We start from the raw sequence: 14144 nt of genomic DNA on the forward strand, positions 1-14144 counted from the left end.
TTATTCAAGAAAAAGGTACGAACTAATTAAGATTAGTGTTAAAAAACTAATTAATATCAATGTTGGATAGCCAGTGGCCAATCTAGCTTCTCTCTTTAACAGGCCTAAGCTACTGGCTAACTACAAATCTAGCTTCTCTCTTTATAGCAGGCCTGAGGTAATGTCAGTCTGAATCTGATATCACTCACGTACTGCTTGTTTCAGTGCAAAATGTGTATCAGTCAGTGTTCAGATAATACTTCCTTTAGCGTTTAAGGTTTTTGCAAGTTGATCTTTTATGGTTTCGTGAAGTTTCACTATTTGGATGATGTGGTCACCACAGGGGGTGCTATCATATTATTAATTTCGTATTTTACCTACAGCAGCAGAATTATTTTTAAGAACAGAAAACAGATATGCAAAGAATGTTTCTGCATATATTTTTAGGAAGATGATCCATGCCTATCCTCATGTGATGAACATGTGATTGATTTAGGTGTAGATAAATTAGGGTTAGTTCACTGGGCTGCTTGCTTAATGGCAAAAGAGTGCACTAATTATATGATTTAGGTGACAATGCATTATGCATGATTGTAATAAATCTACTTCTTTACCATCTTCAACTTTTACGTATATTGTTGTCCTTCTCTTTAATTGATAGAGAAAGATACACATAAAATTATCGTACATACTTCTTAATTTATAACTATTCATTGTTCTACTGTTTAGACCATAACATACATAGTCGCGACTTACCGATTGGCGCGGCGTGTCGCCGCGCGGGCTAAGCTAGTCATATACTATGAGATCTGAGATCATAAAGCATGGGATGCATAACACGGAAGAAAATGGCACAGAAAAGCCAAACTGGAGAGCCATCTAGATCGGCCGGCCAGCATTATATCCTGCGCACTTGCTCTCAGGAAAGAGCTCCAAGGCTGCAGCGTTCCCCCCGTGACCAACCGAATGAATCTGGATCACGCGGAGAAGCTTCTTTCCAGGTGGGGAATCATCATCAGATCAAACCAAAAGCAATATCAGAGAGAGACAGCAGGAAAAGAAGAAGAAAACCATCAAACTGAAGGCATGATCCGCAAAAACAATCATCAAAAAGATAGACGGCGGCAGTATTGCTGCGGCGGCGACATCAGATGCGGCGGCGGCGGCGACATCAGATGCGGCGGCGGATGGGAGGAGGAGAGTTCTGCTGCGCCGAATAGGGGGGCTGCACCCTGTTATATAGAGAGCTTGCTAGGGTATGGCGCCGCGTGGCAGTAACTGGGCCACGATGTGTAGTGCCGCCTCTTGGGCCTGAAAGACCCAGCGAGGAGGCCTGAAGTCATTTCCGCCAGAAGCCTCTTGGGCCTGAAAGACAAAAGGTCTGAAGGTAACAAGAAAGAAAAGAAGAACCCATAAAAAAAAGAATGCATACGAAAAAAAAATCAGAGAAGCATCTCTTTTAAAAGCTTGATTAGGAAAATGGAGATGATTTTTTTTTCAAAAAGGAGGACATTGGAGATGATTCTACATTCCTACATACTATAAATGTGACGTCAAACTTCTGGAGGTCCTATCCAACGCATTGGTCGCCATCAAATCGATTGCAGATATTGAAGCACAGAAGCTCACCACATCACGTTCCCCCTTTGTTCACTTAAAAAATGCGCCCGCGGGAACGCGCATAGTCGTCGAACACCTTATCCCCCCCCCCCCCACGCACACGCCTGAAGAGGAAATAATGTAGATTTCGCAACTGCACCAAGGAATGATAAAAAAGCCTCCACAGCCCTTGCTCCCCCCCCCCCCCCCCCCGCATCCTCACCGAGAGAGAGACAGACGAGATGCTCATCACGCACTTTTCTCCACCGCCGCATAGAGTTAGTCAAGATGTTGGTTCACCTTGTGCCACTTAATTGGATTATAAACTTACTTTTTGTGCTAGGCAACAAAATTCGGAGTCTCCTGGGTGGCAACTACGTAGCCGGTACATGTAGTTGCATACATGTTCAATTTCAGAGCTTTTTTTTATAGATGTTTTCAGTGTTGTATACATGCAGGTGCCATGCGTATTCATATGCACTGCCCAGTACCTTGTGGCAATAGAAATATTTTTGTCCTTACAAAAGAAAAGCTGCCGACAAATTTAAGGTGAAATTGCCATGTACAATACCTAGAGCCTGCCCTCTAGAAAACAAACAAGAAGAAAAGGTAAAAAAAAAGTACAAGTTGCCTTGCTTTTTTGGAAAACAATTTCCTAAATATTATTTCTATCACCACATATTTTGGGCATACCATGGCAAAATTATTGTGCATACCATAGCGAATCCTTTTTTAAATGTCATAACAAATTTTGGGTAGGGGAGAGGTGGAGGGTGAAACACATGGATTTTTTTCACTGTTCGTAGCTTGTACTAGCTTTGGCAAGTAGGTTTGTCCCATCGGTGCCATGTGACCAGAACAAACATTTCTTCTAAGTTTGTCATGTGACCAGTACAAACCTATTTCCCAAATTTTCCATGTGACAATTATTTTTCCCACCAAATGTTACCATTATTTTGAGAATAAAACACCTAAATTTGCCATGTGACCCTCAGAAATTTGTGTACGAGTTACCATTATTCAGAAAAACATTTTGTTTTCGTAATTTGCCATGAGATATGTACAAACTTTACTATGAAAATTACCCATTTTATCATGGCAAGTTTGTGTGTTTTTCATTTTTCTTTAAGGTGTTTGTTTTGCCAAATTGGTACAAAATTATTCTACAACTGGCACAATATATGTAGTGTCTTTAAAAAAATTGTCAAGCGGCCTTGCGAGCCTTTTTCAAAATTAGTGTAGTTTATGCCACTACAGCATGGTAGAGATTCAGAGGCATTGAAAAATGCCTTTAAAAGCTCAAAAGGCGTCCTCAAAGACATAAGAAGGCACTTTAGAAAAATGCTAGAGATGGTCTTGAAGGGAAAGGTTTTTGCAGGCGCTTCGGTAGAATGCCTCCGATGCTCATATAATTGAAGGCGTTTTAGAAGAATGCCTCAATATATCCTTGAGGGCGTTTTGAAGTACGCCTGTGAAACTGCACCCGGTAAAGTAAAAGAGGCAAGGTCACACACACACGTACACACACACATGTACGCACCCCGTATGTCTGTCAGTATATTGAATCCCATTCCTGTACGCACACGCACACACACATGTACAGGTCATACCCATACCCATACGCCATACTGAATCACACTGCACAGCGTCATTTTTCCTATTACATGTTAGAATCTTTAAGAGACGATATGTGGCTCCCCTTTTAAACAGGTGAAATCTTAGATCAGTAGGCGGTATGGGACTAAATAAATTGCTAAGTTCTTTGTGAGCGAAGAGTGACTCGCGTAAAAAAAATAGAGAAGGCATATGATCGTATTGAGTGGAGTTATCTTCAGGGCTGCTTGTGTCGGCTTGGTTTTGCTCTGGCCTGGATTGAGTCAGTCATGAGATGTGTTACCAATGTCCGGTATGCAATCAGGGTTAATGGTGAACTCACTGAACCTGTGGTTCCTTCGCGTGGTATTCGTCAGGGGGACCCAATCAGCCCCTACCTGTTTCTTTTGTGCACAGGAGGCTTGTCGAGTCTGTTATTACAGAAGGAGAATTGTGGTGACCTACATGGCATCCGCAACGGCCGCTCTGGCCCACCTATCTCACATCTCCTGTTTGCCGACGACAGCATTTTCTTCGCCAGAAGTGACATTCGTAGTGTGGCCTCTTTGGATTCCACCCTGAAACTATTCTGTGAAGGATCGGGGCAGCTTATCAATAAGGACAAGTCCTCTATAATTTTTGGCAATAGGTGTCCTGACAGTGTGAAGCACCGTGTCAAGGCAAGGTTGGGAATCACAAACGAAGCTTTCCATGGGTCCTACCTTGGCATGCCTACTGAAGTTGGACATTCTCCTACGAGTACTTTTAAATTTCTCCCTGACAGGGCATGGCAGCGTATACATGGTTGGTCTGATAGGCCTTTGTCCCGAGCAGGGTTGGAAGCTTTGCTAAAATCAATTATCCGGGCAATTCCGACTTTCATTATGAGTTGTTTTCAGCTTCCGGTGACTACGTGTGAGAAATTCCGTCAAATTATTTCAGACCATTGGTGGGGCAGGGAAAATGGTAAGAAGAAGCTGCACTGGCGATCCTGGGAGTGGCTCACTACGCCAAAATCCCTAGGGGGAATGGGCTTCCGTGATATGGCGCTTTTTAATCAAGCTATGCTTGGAAAGCAAGGATGGCGCTTACTCACAGAACCAGATTCGTTATGTGCCCGGGTTCTCAAAGGCAGATACTTCCCTCAAGGAGACTTTTGGAATGCTATAGCTCCTCGGTCCGCATCAGTCACGTGGCGTAGTATCCTTTATGGCCGGGATCTTTTGAAGCAAGGGATTTGTTGGGGGATTGGTGATGGTAAAAGCACTCGTATATTGTCTGATCATTGGATCCCATCCTTTCCTCCTGGCTTGATTAGGACAACCTCGCCAATCCCGGAGTCAGCCACAATTCATTGTTTGTTGGGCGAAGATACTGGTTGTTGGAATGATGAGACTGTGTGTGCTTTCTTCGCATCGGACATTGCGGCAGCGATCCTACAGGTTCCTATCAGTAGGCACGGAGGTTCAGATTTTGCATACTGGCCTGTTACCAGGTTGGGGGATTATTCTGTTCGTTCGACATACAACATGGCTCGGACGAAACGATTCCTGGAAAGAAATAGTAATAGCGGTCGTGGCCAATCCTCTAACAGAGCAGCGGAGGAGAAGGAGTGGAAATCTATATGGTCTGTTATTGCACCTAACAAGATGAAGATCGTCTTATGGCGTTTTGCACATAACTGTTTGCCTTGTGGGGAACAACTCTGTAGACGCAAGGTTCCTGCTCCTGCTGCATGTGCTTTCTGCGGCCGGCTGGAGACTATCGAGCATGCCTTGCTCTTCTGCCATTTTGCAAGAAATGTGTGGGATGAAGTGAAGAATTTCTTTCATGTCCAGCTGCGCCGTGGTGAATTCAGGTCTCCAAAACAGTGGCTTTTTTATTTCTTATCTCGATGCTCCGCTCGTGAGGCAACTGTGATGGATGTAACCATTTGGCACATTTGGGATGCTCGAAACTCGGCTCGAAACACTCCTGAAGTTCCTATTCCAAGAAGTAGTGCAGGCAAAATTCGTAGTTATGTTCAGATGATTTTCAAACATGCTTACAAACCTGTTCCTGTGAATAGATGTGAGACTATTGCTTCCAGCTCAAATTGGTCTCCACCGCCTCCAGGTACAGTTATGCTATTTTTTGATGCAGCTTTATTTCATAACTCCAACAAGTCTGGTGCTGGTGTAGTAGCTCTGAACCATATGGGTCATTGTATCAAGGCGTGTACTGATGTGTTGCCTGGTGCACTCACCCCCGAGATGGCTGAAGCTTTGGCTCTTCGCATAGCAGTTGACATGGCACGTCAAGAACACTTTTCCCATGTGATCTTTGCCACTGATTGCCTTTCTTTGATGCAAAGGCTGAAATCCAAAGCCCAAGATCGTTCTGTGGTTGGTTCCATCGTGGCTGATATCAAGCTGGCAACTCTGGGCTTCTCCTCATTCTCTTTTGTGCATGTTCGTCGGCCATGTAATGTGTTGGCTCATGTTTTAGCTAGGTCTTGTTATAATTCTACTGGTCTTTGTGTTTTCAACTATGCTTCGGAGTGTATCTGGGAGACTTTGTATGACTTTGTTGTTTAGTCAATGAAGTGCCGACTTTCAAAAAAAAACATTTGCTTGTTTAATCTAGGAAGCGCCAGGATTTTATAATGTATCTACTGGCCAGGTGGGTCGCTGGAGTGGAAGGTCGTGCAGGTAGATACTTGAAACAATAGGTGCTAAATCGAAAAATATAACCGAGCTTTCGAGGCGTTTTCGTCTGTAATGCCTTCAAAGTGCGTGCTCGCACTTTTCAAAACGCCCCCTATACTCTGATATATTAAGTCATTTTCTGGAAACGCCTCTCAATCTGTAGTAGCATTTTGCAATATGCCCTGTAAACTATTACATATTACAGCAGTTTTTCAGAATGCCACTAATTCAGCATGTTTTGAGGCATTTTTCCAGAATGCCAGCTAACAATGGGCCTTTGAAGGCGTTTTGCCAAAATGCCTTTAAAGAGAGGTAATCTGAGGCGCTTTTTTAATGCCTTTTAGAAAAGGGACAAGTATATTTTTCGTCCTTCAACTCTTTCGAAAGTATAGCAATGGTCCCTCGACTCCGAAACCAGCAAAACTTAGTCCCCCAACTTTCAAAACCGGATAAATTGATTCTAGCCACCGGCAGGCAGGTATACGTGAACGTACGTATTGATTCGGCCCGCTGGAGATGCAAGCGAAACACATCGAACACGCTGATCCGATCTCGCCCAGAATACACACGCACACGATGTGTTGCTCCCCGGACTGCACCTTACACGCCGCTGCATACGATCAGATGCATGGCCAACGCCGTCAATGGAGGTGCCAGCGGACGGCTTGTCCGAGCTCGCCGCCTCGAGCTCCTCCTCCTGCTCAGGCCTCCTGTCCAGAAGGTCAGCGGCGTCGTGCCGGGCGCAGGCTGCAGCTCGACGACCCGTGCAACAGGGAGGCCAAGTCACTCGTCTGCCAACGCCACGCCCTGGGTCATCGAGCTCCTCTGGCCGCTCAAGCGCTTCATTTCCGCCGCATGACCGTCATGGACGACGCTGTCCAGCTTCTCATCCGAACTCGCCGCGCCTGGGAGTTCTGGGGACCCTTGATGACATGCACTGTGTTTTAAAAAAAATGACATGGACTATGACGTGGCGGTCAAACCTAGGTGACGTGTCAAGTTTTTTGGTCAAAACCGTGTCCACATCAGATGAAAACCACTCGAAGCGGTATGAGGAACTAAATTAATCCGGTTTAAAAAATTAAGGGACTAAGTTTTGCCGGTTTTTGAATTCAAGGACTATTTCTATACTTTCAAAAGAGTTTAGGGACAAAAAGTATACTTGTCCCTTTAGAAAATGCCTCTGTTTCTCAACCGTGTTGTAGTGTGCCATGATGTTTTTATATATTTGCCGTGGGGGTATATGGAAATTTACAAAAAGAAACTATAATCATGGCAAAGTTTAGATAAGAACAAGGGGCCGGTCGGATCGCCAATAGCTACCACGCCAAAATCTTGGTGTTGACTAGTTGCATGGGTAGGCGTTTGGATTAAAGCCAGGAATCTGTTTCCACGTCAATATTTTGGTCGTCTAGTTCAGATATTGCGCCCGCACGCGGGCAGTACGTGGGCGGCCGATTCCTCTGCCAATTTTTTGGCTTCCCTGATTTGGTGTGGCAATCCCGCCTGAATTCCAAATGGCCCCTAAATATCCAAAGTTGCCATGTGGCCCCTTTTATAAATTTCATATAATTTGCCATGTGACATTTTTTTTACATTTACCATGCCATAACGCATTTTTCTTAAAGTTGTCAAGTCAATGTACTATGTTTTTTTTAAAAGAAAACCGTAGGAATCTCTCCGAGGGTAGTAGGTCGGGGGAGCACCTTCCCTTTGCCTTATGGGACCCTCGATCATACTCTTTTCTGATAGCCAGAAAGGAATGACCTAACTTACCACTGAGTAGGCGCCCTTTTTCTTTTCCTTCTAAACTAGCTGCTCTCGCTCTACCAGTTCGTACTGAACTTTCACTTTCATTTATTTCATTTATAGGCGGGCTTGATTTTTCGATTTGCATTATCCGTTGGATCCAAATCCATATCATTATCCTGATATTTACTAAGTCCAATTTGAGAATTTCTGATATTTGCCATCAACTATAGAACAAATTTCAAAATTTCCAATGACATATTTTTTTCCTACCGTTGCCATAAATTAGGGATTTTTTTCATAACCATGGCAAATTTTTAGATCGTTCGTTTGCCATGCGAATGTACTATGTGCATACAATTTTTTTAAAATTTTACCATGCCATTGTACTATGTTCTTTTTGAATTTGCCATGACATAATTTTTCTACATTCACCATTTATCAGTGATCATTTTAATTTCTTACACCATGGCAAATTGCACTGCTAGACCATGATAACTTTACTTACAAATACATGACAATTTATTTTCATAGCCATGTCAAATTAATTTTTCGATAGACCGAGGTAAATTTATTTTTCAGTTCCATGACAAAATAACTTCCAGAGCCACGACAATTTAGTTTGTCTCTGGTCCATGTTAAAATTTATTTCCTAGACCATGTCAAATTTATTTTCAAAGACATGCAACTTTATTTTCATAGCATGTCAATTTTATTTCCAGAATCCTGGCAATTTTGTTTTCCCTGGAGCCATATGTTACTATGGAAATTTTATTTTCATAGTATAGAAAGTTTATTATTTCTATCAAGACAAGTTTTGATACATTACAACAATTTTATCATTTCTGCCCCCCCCCCCCCCCCCCCCCCCCCAATGTCGTCCTTCCCCAGGGCGACTCGGGCGGCGCCAACTCCTCCCGGCTCAACCCCCTCCCCCTCAGGCTTCCCCTCCCTCGCCGCCGCTTAAGGCATCCCCCGGGCAAAGCCCTTTCGGATCTGGCGGCACCGGGCAACAACTCTCAGCGCGACGCCATCCTTGAGCAGGGGGCTCGGGTGGTGGCCGACGGCGCGGTGCTCCCCCGGCGCGCGGCGACGAGCACTGAAGTGGTGGTGGATGGTGGTGGTTGTGGGCGTGAACCGTTGCCTCGGTGCTCCTGTTGGTCCGCACGTGGGTGGTGGCCGCGCCGACGAAACGGGGTGTGGCGGCGATGACATCGGCGGGCCGAGGGGTTGCAGATGCGGCGGCGTTGCTACTCGTTGGAGCTTGGGCGTGCTGCTGCGGATGCTCAGGCAAGCTGCGTCCTGGATCCGTGGGAATCTTCCCCTGGATCTGGAGATCGGCTTCGGACCCGATGGCTGCTTTTGGCCTTCGACCGAGGCTGGCTGGATTCATGCGGCCCCCAGGTCTGCCTCTGCGCGGCCGTTGCTGGCCTTGTTGCTAGCCGACTAGGTGGGTCAGGGCTCCAGGCGCAGCACCGGATCTGGCGTCTCGGGCCACCGAGATGGCTGCTGCTCAGCATTGAGGTGGTGGCTCGTTGCTGGGAGCTAGGTTGTGCGCAGCAGACGGAGGTTGGTGGAGGATGGCCGGGGTGGTGCTCGTGACAGACCGGCTGCTCTGGTCAGAGGCGTAGGAGACTACCAGGAGAAAGTCTGTCTCTGGCTTTGGCCGGAGCCGGGAGCGGCAGCGTCCGTGGGCGTTGCTACCTTCTTGAGGGCGCTGTTGTGGTGATGTCACTGTTCAAAAAATCTTTCGATTCAGCGATTAATCTTTCAATTTATCACTAACCACTAACCGATACGATTATGACTTATCTTCATCGTTTATCTTTTGGACTGATTTATCGCTCTGACAAACGATTTATTGGGAATCTATTAATAAATCAGACCTATTCATAGCACTATGTTTGTAAAAACTATGTTTATTTATGTTTTGTGGCCTTGTTACGCAATATGTATTGTTGTTCTATTTTGTTTTTTATTATACAAGGGTTCAAAGGCTAGGAATCAAAGTAACACTTCTGTCCAATATAGTTTTGGTGTGGAATATAGCGTATTTTAGTGTTGGTAACCTGATATTTGCAAAATATATGCGATTAATAGTTGACCAATAAAATCAATTAATCGGCCGATTTCTGACTAATCTCTAATCCCTAACTGACCGAGACGATAACGATAAGCGATATCCCATTGGGTGATGTGCTCCTCTGCCTTGTCGTTCCCTGCTCCGAGGGAAACCTCAGGTCTGTGCTCTTTTGGATCGGATAATGGCGGCAGCTTGCATTGTTCCCTTTTTGTGGGCATCATTTCTGGAGTAGGGGTCAGTTGGGGGACCGGTGTTGATTTGACGATGGTGGTGGTGCGGCCAGTTTGGGTTCGACGGTGGTTGTTTGGTGGTGTTCTTTGGGGTTTGGCGACGGTGCCTTTGGCATCGTGGGACAACCATTTGTTTTTCCCCCTAGTGAAGGTGTCTCACCCATGTTGTTAGCTTGCTCAAGACCCTCCCATGGCTGCCGATGTGTTGCGGTGAGCTCCGTGCACTTGGTGATGTCTCGGTTCTTCTTTGATCATTGATGGTGCAAGATGCCTGCCCAACTTGCTAATCGTCATGTTACCGTGGTGGAGCTCCCAGTCAAGGTTCATGTTTAGTTGCACTCATTGATTGTGGATGCTTCTGGGTTGTGTCGTGGTCTCGGTATGCATGTCAGTTCAGTGCGTTAGGCTGCTTGCAAAGTTCGAGTATTGTGATCCCTCGATGACACCCCACATCTACGAGTGTCTTTCATGGCGATGGTTCTTCTGTCTACTAGCTTGGTGTGCCATGTCTGGGTGTTGCTTGTACGGTTTTTGGCCTGGTTTCCCTCATAAACGGGTCACTTTGTATAGGTTTTCGATCTGGTTTCCGTTATAAACTGGACCAGCCAATGCTTAAGGGGAAACTATTGGCTTGGCAGTTTCTTGAGCAATATATTCAGGTGGGGATTCCCTCCCACCCGGGGACCGTTCATTTTTTTTAATTTCTACCATATGTTATGAGAAATAAAATATAGAGCATGGCATTTCTATTATAATATCATGCCAAAAATCCATTATGTCATTTTTGCTATTTTGTAGGCAAATTTGCCATGTACTTGGAAATTTAGATGTCATGACAAATTAATGCTTTAAGAGTTCTGCTCATTACTTTTCCTGATCATGTTTGCAATGTTTTATCTCAACCGCAAGGCAAGACGGTGATTATGGAATTTTATTATTTATACCATGGCCTTTTCTTTCATTGCATGTGTTTCAAATGTTATGACAAAACAAAATATAGAGCGTGGCATTTTTTATTATATGATGATGGCAAAATTCTTGTACGTCTTTTTATTATTTAGTATGCAATTTTTTCATGTAGCTGGAAATTTAAATGTCATGGCAAATTAAGTTCAATAGGATTGACATGCGTTGCATAGGGCTCTGCCTCCTCCTCCAAGAAAGAAAGTTAGGGTTCGTGCCTCTCGCCGGCGCCGGCGCAGGTTCGCCTCGTCTCCGATGGCCCTAGGGCCATGGAGGCGCGGTGGATCCTGGCAAGGACCGGCTGGAGGGCTCCGTTTTTAGTCATTTTTTTAATCTTGTTAGGGTTTGTGTCCTACTCAGAAAGGCGAGACGGCGGCGGCTCCCTGAAGATGGAATAAAGGTCTCCCCGCCTAGCCCCCGTTCCGGCGGTGCGTCTAGCATCCTTGATGGGCGTGTGGAGGTGTGTCTCCGGCAGATCTATCTTTGGTGGATTTGCTCGGATCTCGTTGTTGTTTGTCTACGTTCGTGTGCCTTCGGTTTGGATCCTTCCGATCTATGTTATTTTTCATCGGCGGCGGTTGCTGTTCTGGGGTCCTGGTCCTATGGGGCCTTAGCACGACGACTTTCCGACTGTCTACTACAACAAGTTGTGCCCGGCTCCGGCGATGGAGGGACGATGACGGTGGCGCGCCTTCGGCTCGCTTCGGTGCTTGTAGTCGTCGCTAGGTGGTCTACGATTCTGGATGTAATTTTTATTTCTGGTATTCGTTATACTGCCATGATTGAAGATGAATAGATTGGAAGTTTTTCTGGAAAAAAAATCAATAGCTACGATTTTTTTCGTGGACATTATTTCTAACTGGTGGCCATGCGATAGTTTCATTATAAAAGGTTGGCTAATTTGTACTCCCTCTCTGTAAACTTATACGTATTAGTTTACAGAGGTGGTATGTTTGTAGTCAATCAATTCGGATGAAAGGCTGTTTTTCGTTGTGCTGAAGCTGGGTCTTTTTTGGCCCAATTTTTCCTTACCACGTGTTGTTTTTAGCAACCCTTTTAAGGGCCAGTTCTCCACAGCTTTTCCCAGAATCGTCACTCTATATTTTTTTACAATCCTAGCTAATTAGACTTTAACTAAATAGGATTGTAAAAAAAAATTGGAGTGGCGATTCTGTGAAAAGCTGGGGAGGGGGGCGATTCTGGGAGAATCACCCAAAAGAACTGGGCCTAAGAGCGCCCATATTTTTTGACGTGAAGGCCAGGAGTGGTTCGTGCTGGTGGTCGATATCCCATCAAAGGAAATGTTTATTTGTTTTCCCCTTCTAGGGCAACGATTCATTCGATCTGGTTTCGATCCAGAATCCAGATCAGGCGTTCGCTCAAATTGGGATCCATGTGCCATTTGTGATTGTCGACTAGCTAAGTGCCCGTGCGTTGCAACCGGGATACATATTCTAGTGGTTCATACATCAATCATGTTGGACATACAAATTTCCGTGGTTCAACATCAACCGTGTCAAACATATAGTTATGATCCTCATGCATATTATATGACTAACCCCCCCCCCTTCTCCCCCACTTTCTAGTAATTGTGCACCTGTTAATACCACTTGATTACAAATACTGGAAGCAAAAGAATTTGTAACATAAAATGTTTTCTCATACCAATTGCAGCTATTCCATGTTGGAAATTTAATTTTCTACGAGAAGGATTCAGCTTGAGCAATTATAGCTTGTCTTATAAAACATATTGCCACTGTAATTTGAAGAGTCGCGCTATTGCATACCTGTCAATCAAGCAAACAGTGTATTTCCCCAATACAAAATTGCAGGGTTGGTGTCCATGAGAAGGCGCATCAACTTGGAAGAATATCATCATCGCTCAGGTTCAGCTGCATTATGACATGATGCTTATGTGATTCTTGGAAGGTTAAACACTACCGCCAGAAAAGGCGTCCCCAAAGACGACGATATGCTTACGTGATTCTTGAAAGGTTAAACACTACCGCCAGAATCTCATCATCATCCATGGAATCCAAGTTATATTCAGCACACGTCAGCAATAGTAACCTGCAGAACAAAAACAGGGGAATATGAGGTGGGAGGGAGCACGAACTGAAACAATGGCCGGTGACTGGATCGGCGACACGTACGAGCCCAGCGGCGGCGGACCCGGGAAGGCCAGGAGCTCAGGCCCACGCCATCCTCAACGTCGAGGGCGAAGTAGCTCTGGGCGGCTGCTTCGAATCCTTTGGTCGCCGGCTTCGGCGGCCTCGGTCCGTCGCAAGTGGCAGGTTTCGGACGGGAACCGGGCGGCATCGGTGGTGGCGGACTGCAACTCACAAGATTGGAAGAGGAAGTGGGCGACGCCGGATTTGGTGGTGAGATTGTGGTGTCGACCAGATTGGGATGGTTAGAGCCAGGGGAGCCGATTGGTGTGGGTTCGTTCGGGAGCGAGATCGCGTTGACTCACTTACAATTTTTTTTCACGCGGAAAACCAACATGGGAGAGAACGCGGGGTGAAGGGACCGACGATTCGGGCGACGTAAGGGGGGAGACGGATCCTTACGCTTTTTTTAAAGTAATATATATAGTAGAGATAGCATCTAGCCCGCGTTTCGACGGTAGCAGCTTGACGGTGATGCACGTTGGTAGCTTGACCGCGCTTCGACAATCATGCTTTGTTCTTGGCGCGAGAAGGCCAGACAACACAAGTGATTTGCCACCTGATTTTTTGTTTTATCTCTCGCTAATTGCAGTCAAGCAAGGTACCTGTTGAATGGGCTAGGTAGGGAAAGATCGACATATCAGACTGCCTTGAGGCAAAGCCAAAGGAGCCCGCTCCAAAGCAGGTTGACATGGCAAATCACTAGTACAAATACCCGTGCGTTGCAACGGGTAAGAAAATCACAAAACTTGCTTCATGTACATTACGTGTCATTTTTTATACTCAATTCAGATAAACATCGGTGATAAGGTTACCCTAACATCCTTCATCCGATGGAAGACTAGGGGTGCATGGACATGGAATAGTCTATGAATCACTTTTATATTCTGCTTTTGAGAAAACACAAATATTTCTTTATTGTTTTTATCAAATTGAACATTTTTTGAAGTTTTAATTTTTTTATTAGAATTAGAACATGTTTTAAAGCCGAATTGTTTTTGAAGCCATGTTTTTTAATCAAAAAAAGTGTGATTTTTTCTAATTTTGTGAATAATTTTAAATGTAATTTGGGACACTTTTGTTTGGAAATTTG

General features: G+C 45.0%; 1 long non-coding RNA gene across 1 annotated transcript; it reads right to left on the reverse strand.

The window, feature by feature from the left end:
- Window positions 1-614: 614 nt before the first annotated feature.
- LOC123137042 (uncharacterized) lies at window positions 615-13423 on the reverse strand. The gene is made up of 4 exons (XR_006467665.1): window positions 13037-13423; window positions 12864-12953; window positions 12671-12775; window positions 615-1344 (listed from the first exon to the last, which is right to left on the reverse strand). It is a non-coding gene; the product is annotated as an uncharacterized lncRNA (long non-coding RNA).
- Between the last annotated feature and the right edge of the window lie 721 nt (window positions 13424-14144).

Source organism: Triticum aestivum, chromosome 1B (assembly GCF_018294505.1).
Source record: "Triticum aestivum cultivar Chinese Spring chromosome 1B, IWGSC CS RefSeq v2.1, whole genome shotgun sequence".
Classification (NCBI taxonomy): domain Eukaryota; kingdom Viridiplantae; phylum Streptophyta; class Magnoliopsida; order Poales; family Poaceae; genus Triticum; species Triticum aestivum.